An 8926-nucleotide genomic window follows, 5' to 3' on the forward strand; every position below is an offset into this window, starting at 1 on the left:
AAGGAACCATCATCCATATTTGAAACATGGAATCTATCCCTCATATCATCCCCTATAGGAGGGCAGATAGCAGCAATCCTAAGCTTGATATCAGGAGGAATCCAATCCATGCTACTCCAATTCCAATCCCCATCCTCCCCTACAAGATCACGCACCATAGCACTGTTAATATCCGGAGGAATATTCTCCATTCTATCCATAATGCATTCACCAGCTTCCACCCAACAATCATACCAGGCATTAACATCAGTGCCATCTCCTATCCTCCAAACACCAAGCTCACGAAGATTCGAAGAAGACTTAACAATAGCTTTCCAAAGAGCTGAGTCAGACCTTTTGGCTATGAGCTGAGTGCCCCTATCATCAATCGTGTACTTTCCTCTCATAATATTACACCACAAATCATTATCACCATTCATCATCTGGCAGCCAAGTTTCATAATGCACACCTCATTCATGATATGCATGTTACGTAAACCTAGCCCACCAACATCTTTAGACGTAGTAACAACATCCCAACTTACCGCATGATACTTCCTTTTCTCTATCGTGTCTCCCCATATAAAATTCCGCTGCAATTTTTGGATCTGGTTAATTTTTGCAGTCGGCAACATGTTTGTCATCATAGGATAAACTGGTATGGCTTCCATAACACTCTTCGCGAGAGTCACTCTCCCAGCAAAAGAAAGATTCCGGGCCTTCCAACTATTCAGCTTTAGCATGATTTGCTACGTAACATAATCACAGTCATTCTTGCGCAGGCCTTTACCAGTGATGGGAACCCCGAGGTATTTGCCCAGCCCACTAGCCTCCCTAAAACCAGAAGCCCTAACTAATTTTGCTCTCATACCTCGAGCCACATTCTTAGAGAAAACAATACTGGACTTTTCATTGCTGATTTCTTGGCCTGACATCTTACAAAAACTGTCCAGCGTTTGCTTTACACAGTTCATTTGAGCCTCCGAGGCTTCTCCAAATAACAATAAATCATCTGCAAACATTAAATGCGAAATGTGCACACGTTTTCTACCAATTTGAAACGCCTTCCATCTCTTTTGAGTAACCTCATACTCTATTAAATGTGATAATTTATCAATGCAGAGAACAAAAAGATAAGGAGACATTGGGTCTCCTTGACGAATACCCCGACGAGGCCTAAAGAACTCACTCCGGTTACCATTCCAATTAACATTCGTCTCCACACTAGTAACACCATGCATGATGATGTTGATCATATCTTCTGGAAGACCAACCTCACTTATAATTCTCCAAATGTAATCCCAATTGAGCTTATCATAAGCCTTGGACAAATCAATTTTGATGGCAAAAAAGCCTTTCTTCCCTTTCTTAGTGTTCATGCAGTGCATAACTTCATTAGCAATAATAATATTTTCATGGATAGAGCGACCAGGGACAAAACCGGTTTGATACGGTGATATAAGGTGATCCATAGAAGCTTTCAACCTACTCACCACCACCTTACTGATAATTTTGTATATCGTGTTGCACAAAGAAATAGGCCTAAATTGAATAATAGTCTGGGGTTGGTCCACCTTAGGAATAAGACAAATATCAGTCTTATTCACCTCGCTAATCATGCTAGGGCATTTCCACACATCTCTAACAAACAGACACACATTCAAGCCAACAACATCCCAAGACTTTTGACAAAATCCCGCGGGGAATCCATCCGGGCCAGGCGCTTTCCAAGGCTTCATAGAGAACACAGCCCTTTTAACTTTCGTATCACTAATATTAGCCTTCAACTCTTCCAGTCTAACATTGCTAAGCTTAGAGAATTCCACATAAGATTTCTTCCAACTATACACAGCACTCTTACTATCAAACAGGTTTTCATAGAAAGAGGAAACATGTTCCTGTAAACCTGTTTGATCTTCTATCCACTCGCCATCAGCATCCTTCAGCATCAGAAATTTATTTCTTTTTCTTCTAGCCATCGTTTTCATATGATAGTATTTCGTGTTGCGGTCACCATCAACACCCCACATAGTCCTTGATCTTTGATGCCACTCAACTCCTCTTGAAGCTTGACTTCCAGTCTTCTCATACCACCGTAATTATCCTGCAGCTGAAGCTTCCTCTGCGTACCCTCAAGTCTTCTAGTGATCTCCTTCTTTCTTCTTTTGATTTTATCAAAGGTATCAAACTTCCATCTTTCAATACCTTCCACAACATTATTAAGGTTAACATTAAAGGGAATATCTTCTCTCCAAGAGTCCTGCATCATGTCATGATAAGAATCATTCAGAAGCCAAGCGTTCTCGAATCTGAACGGCTTTTGCATGCACTCATACTTCTCCTCTTTCAGATTAATGAGAATAGGATGATGATCCGAAAATTCCACACGAACCAACACCTTCACAAAAGCTTCCAGAAATTGAAAACGCCAGGCATCATTACTTAAGGCTCTATCCAGCTTTTCATAAATACGTTGACCACCATGATAGATTGGCCCCCGCCACGTAAACCTAGGTCCACGCGACTCTACATCATTCAAACTACACACAATAATTCTATCTCTAAATTTCTTGCATCTACTAAGAGGAGCTGGCAGACCCCCTTTTTTCTCCAAACTACAAACAATATCATTGAAATCGCCGGCTATCATCCAAGCTTTACTCATATTGCTAGCTAAGTACTGCAGCTCATGCCACAAAAGCTGCTTTTGAATATCATTAGGGCTCGCATAGACAGCTGTAAAGTACCACTCTTCCTTCTCAAGCTCAACTTTGAAATGGATAAATTGTGTCGTCTTCGTATGCAGGCTAAGACCAATATCACTTGACTTCCAAGCAACCACTATCCCCCCAGCATAACCAGTATTATCTATACTTTCCATACTATCATAACCCAGCCTCCTCAAAGCTTTAATAGGGATAGACGGATTACATCTAGTTTCTACAATGACCAAAACACCAGGCTTATAATTATCAATATATTGCTTGCAATATCTGAAAAAAGCACTGCTTGTTGCACCTCTACAATTCCAAACCATAATTCTAAAATTGGACTTAATCATAATTACTGTTTTGAGTAGGACCACACCCAACAATTGCAAGGAAACTCCTAAGCATTTTCCATGGAGTTCTTCTTCTCAAGATCACCCCTATCCTTACTCATCTCCTCGGCATCCATATCCAAGGTTTGACTTGTCTCAGCAATCAACATCTCACTAGAAATATTTGGCTGAAGCATATTTGCTGGAGAATGTATATCCGGTGGGATATCAACTTCTATTTTATCTTTTAAACGTGCATGGGCATGCACCAATCCCACTGTGCCACCTGCTTTGCTCTTACCACCCAAGTCATTTTTTTTGATAGCCCCCGTGGAATTCTTCCTCTTTTTAATATTAAATAATTCAGTTTTAACTGCCACTTGCATCTCCCTTGGATTAACTTTGTCAAAAATACCCTTCATACCAGACATACTAATACTACTACTTTTCTCCTTCACTTGGATACCTCCACGTGTAGTAAACATCTCCCTCTTATTTTTTGCTTCTTTTTTATGTTTCCCACTACCCCCAGCCATTAAACGCTTTTGATTACTCCTCTGATTACCTTCTTTCTGTCCCCCATTAATTCCAAGATTGACCAAAGAATTTATTACCTCATCATTGCCAATAACTCCTTGTTGCGCTACCCTAGGGATCTCATTCCCAGCAGTAACCATAGACTCATTAATACCTTGTCGGCCACCATTCTTCCCACAATTCAAATCGTGATCCACCCCATGTTGAGTGCCAGCTGTGCCTTCCTTAGTGGTTGTTATTTCCATTTCTAAACTACAACTCCCATCTTCCATCGTAACTGTATCAATAGCAACTTCTTTACTACCAATAAATGCAGTATCCTCATTTTCCAAAACAAGAAATCTGGATCCACCATTAATGGTGTTAGCATTAATTTTGGCCGGAGTAATGTTTTTCCGACCCTCCACCACCTTCTTGTTTCTTCTTGGTTTCTGAACAATCTTCCATACGCTCTCTTTATCAGCACCCATGAAACTTGTACCTTCAATCCCAGCTTCAGCACAGTTGCTAATCCTCTCCCCACCCACTACGTCATCATCCTTCCTTATAATGCCCATATCTACCACAAGCAAGACAAAGAAGATGTAGTCCTTCATATTCAACCTTGTAACAACTACCTTCAATCCTGAACATTGCCAGCAAGGGTTTAGACAAGTTAACCGCCACACAAACACGAGCATACTTCCCTCTCTCCTGCTTGATGGTAGTTTTGTCAACTTTGATAGTTCTGCCAATTTTATTGCCAAACTCAGAGAGCGCGCGCGGATCATAGTACTCGATGGGGAGACCAGAGATGCGAACCCACACCGCCACTTCATCAATGGTATCACTTTCCGGCTGGAAATTAGGACGCCAATCCTTGACTGTCAAGTAGTGATCATATATGAACCACTGACCATTAGCCAAGGCCGCCTTTTTGTCATCGTCATGCGAGAATGCCACTAGATAGTAATCATTACTCAAATCTATGATGCTGATAACTCCTCTTCTAACCCACATCTGGTTCAACCTACCTTCAAGAGCTTTATACCTGATTCTCCTGCCTAACAGCTTCACTATGACTCCTCTCCTCCATGGCCTTTGAATTCTTTTCTTTTCCTCTTCCGAAAAGATGAAATTAGGGCACTCGTATCCTCCCACCAATTCTTCTTCTACTTTGATCTCCCCATACGTCACTTCTATGGTATCATGCTCATCCCACTGCCACCCTGAATCTCCTCCATCCCATCCACATTCCTGCCCATCATGATTTCTTTGAAAGAAAATTCTCTTCCTCCAAACGATTCTTTTACCTTCTTCGTACTTCTCTCCTGTAGATCGACCTCCGCCTTACTCTTCCCCGGACTTCCAATCGTGCCACTTCCTGAACCATCAGCTAAGGGATCAATGAACCCTAGCAGAGGATTCATTTTCTCTTCCTTTTTGTGTAATTTTTGAATCCCTTAGAAAAATACTTGTATGAACACAAACATAACAAGTGGCTTTACAAACAAACAATCACAAATTTTTATTAATTAAAAAACAAAAATATTTTTTCTCTCTCCTACTCAATCGCAACCACCCCATGAATCCAATTAAAAAAGAAGTTAAATTTTAAATAAATTTAAAAATTTTCTCTTTTCTTATTAGTTGTTTCTAACACTAATGATTTATGTTCGTATTCTCCCTTTTTTATTATTAATATAATGACTAAAATAAATTTTCTTTAAAAAATCATGTTAATTTTGATGTGAATATATCTTAATCTTTAATAATAATAAACGTGAAGGATTTTGTGTCATGACAGTTGGATGTCAATTCATCTTATTAAAGGTTATAGTGACATCAACTTCTTCTTAATTAAAGGCTAAAATATATTAACTACATTTATATGATTTTCGCCTTCAGCGTATGAATCGGTGGAGTTTTCAACCGTATGTTTGACGTCATGAACAAATAATTCAATAAATGAGATAACTTATACTTTTCAACCAAAAAAACTAACCAGGTTTTCATAAATTCTCCTTAAAGCATATATTTGTTGAAACTGCTGTTTTTAGCACTTCAGTTGGCGTAACTGGTTACGCCTGTTACCGTAACCGGTTACGAACCCGTAAAACAGATTTACTGTAGATGTTGCGTTTGCGTAACCGGTTACGCTGTTTGCCGTAACCGGTTACACTGAAGCCCAACTGTTTTTCTGTTTGTTTTAGGGTGCTTTAAATCATTCCAATCATTTTGTAACTTGTACTATATAAGGAGCTCACTACTCCTATGTTGTGGTTAATGCCAATTCACTATCTCACCCTCAATTACTCTCTCTCTCTCTATTATTTCTCTTCTTTCTTTAGTCTTCATCTTCTTCAATTGATCATTTTCCCCATTAAAGAAACCTTAATTTGATTTGTATGTTCCAACATTTGGCATCAAGAGCTCTGGTTCTGATCAGATTCCGCTGCAACAATGAGTACCAATGATCGAATCCCATCCAATTTACCGATTCTTGATTCGAAGAATTACGACAAGTGGTCTAAGCAAATGAAGGTCTTGTTTGGATATCAAGAAGTTCTCGATATCGTCAACAATGGAGTCACACCTCTTGGGGCTGAACCTACAGCTGCACATCAAGCCACTTTCAGGGAAGAGAAGAAGAAAGATTACAAAGCTCTCTTCTTGATACACTCTTGCGTCGATGGTGATAACTTCGAAAAGGTCGGTGATTGCGAGTCCGCGAGGCAAGCTTGGTTAATTCTTGAGAAAGCATATGCTGGGGCTGCGAAGGCGAAGATTGTGAGGTTACAAACTCACAAGAGGCAATTCGAGTTAACGCAAATGGAAGAGAAGGAAACGATCAACGATTATGTGACGCGCATTACGCGCTTAGTGAATCAAATCAAGTCGTGTGGGGAAACGATCTTAGAGCAGAATGTTGTGTCAAAAATCTTACGTTCGTTGACGTCAAGATTCGACAACATTGTGGTTGCTATTGAAGAGTCGAAGGACCTTACGTCGCTGAGCAAGGATGAGCTTCAAAGTTCCCTAGAAGCACATGAACAAAGAATGGACGAGAGAGGAAGCGATAAAGCAAAGGCGGAATTAGCTTTGCAAGCTCGTTTCAATGAAAGGAGTAAAGGTTCGAAAGGGAAATGGCCTTCGAAAGGGAAGCAAGGCGATGGTGAACCTAAACATTCGAAGGGACAAAAGGGTGAGAGCAGCAGCTCAAACGGTTATGGTGATCGAAGCAACGCGAGAGGTGGAAAACCAAGAGACATGAGCAAGGTACAATGCTGGAAATGCAGGAAACTTGGGCATTTTCAAGCAAAGTGTGGTGCTAAACAGCTTGAAACTAAAGGGGATGAAGCCAAGGTTGCTAGGCAAGAGGTGGATGATGAAGCCACACTCTTAATGATGATTACCGATGAGTGCGAAGGCATGACAGAGGTGCTGGACAGCAGCTGCAAGTCACGGGACAGCAGCTGCAGCAGTGCAGAAAAAGCGACAGTTTTGAGTTCGGAACAAAATGTGATGATTTCGGTTCGTGATGGAACTCAAGGCAAAGAGGAGTGGTACTTAGACTCCGGATGTTCAACGCATATGACTGGAAGAAGAGATTGGTTTGTGCAAATCAATCAAGTGGCGAAAAACAAAGTGAAGTTTGCGGACGATTCCACTCTCATGGCCGAAGGTGTCGGTGATGTGTTGATCGAGAAAAAGGATGGTGGACATTCTATGATCAAGGATGTGCTATATATTCCAGGTATTAAGTGTAATCTTTTGAGTATTGGTCAATTGCTTGAAAAAGGTTACAATATACGGTTGGAAGATAAGATCTTGCGAGTTGTTGATGCAAGTGGAGTGTTGATCCTAAAGGCTCCCATGGCTACCAATAGGACTTTCAAAGTGGAGCTGAAAGTATTGGAGCATAGGTGCTTAGCTACAACTGCAAGTAGAGAGGAGTGGTTATGGCATTATCGTCTCGGTCACTTGAATTTTCGTGATCTCAAAGCGTTGCAACAAGAGGGTATGGTTACCGGGCTGCCACACATTAACGTTCCAGCTGAGTTGTGTGAGGAATGTGTGAAAGGAAAACAACACAAAGGAAGTTTTAGCAAGGATGCGGGTCACAGGACCAATGCACACCTTGAGGTGGTGTATTCCGATGTTTGTGGACCTATGCAAGTGGACACATTTGGTGGCAATCGATATTTTGTCACGTTCATTGACGATTTTAGTAGAAAGTTGTGGACTTACGTCATCAAGAGAAAGGATGAGGTGTTTGATGTATTCAAAAGGTTTAAGTCCATGGCGGAGAGGCAATGCGGTCGCAAGTTGAAAGTTCTCAAAACGGACGGTGGAGGTGAGTATACCTCGGTTGCGTTTGGGAAGTATTGTGATGATGAGGGTATAGTGCGTGAGGTTGTGCCACCCTATACGCCGCAGCAAAATGGTATTGCCGAGAGGAAAAATCGTTCAATTATGAACATGGTTCGAAGCATGTTAAGCGGTAAAAGTCTACCGAAGGAACTATGGGGAGAAGCGGTCTCTACAGCCACATACTTATTGAATCGTTGTCCTACAAAGAAGCTTGAAAAGCTTACACCGGAAGAGGCTTGGTGTGGATTCAAACCGAATCTAAGTCATTTGCGTGTATTCGGTTCGGTGGCTTATAAACATGTGCCGGGACAATTGAGAAAGAAGTTGGACGATAAAGGAGAAGAGATGATATTCGTTGGATATCACTCTACAGGCGGTTACAAACTGTTCGATGCGAGAAATCGGAAGATTCAAATTAGTCGAGATGTTATTTTTGAAGAAAATAACAGCAGCAGTCTCAGCGTAACCGGTTACGGCCAGCCAGTACAAACTGGCGTAACCGGTTACGGACAGGAAAAACAGAGTCAGAATTCTGCAGGGAACAGCGTAACCGATTACGGCCAGGCAGTACATACAGGCGTAACCGGTTACGAGCAGAACAGAATCCCAACTGCTGTATTTTTTGATGATCCAGTCAGTCCCGAAACAGTTCCGCAGCCTCCGAATGATGTTCAAACTGAAGGACACCGTAGAAGATCAACAAGGCAAAGAGTGTTGCCTTCTAGACTCCAAGAATGTGAGAGATTCCAAGATAACGAAGTTAATAATGAAGGTGATTTCGTTCATTTTGCGCTTATGGCCGAATCCGAACCGGTGAATACGGAGGAGGCTCTAAGGGATCCAAAATGGATTTGTGCAATGAAAGAGGAGCTGGAATCAATCGAGAAAAACGGTACTTGGGAGTTAGTTGATCTACCTCATGGTAAGAAGCCAATTGGTGTCCGTTGGGTCTTTAAAGTGAAAGCAAATCCGAAGGGCGAGATAATCAAGTATAAGGCTCGATTAGTAGCGAAAGGG

The sequence above is a fragment of the Vicia villosa genome, linkage group LG4 (assembly GCF_029867415.1).
Source record: "Vicia villosa cultivar HV-30 ecotype Madison, WI linkage group LG4, Vvil1.0, whole genome shotgun sequence".
NCBI lineage: Eukaryota > Viridiplantae > Streptophyta > Magnoliopsida > Fabales > Fabaceae > Vicia > Vicia villosa.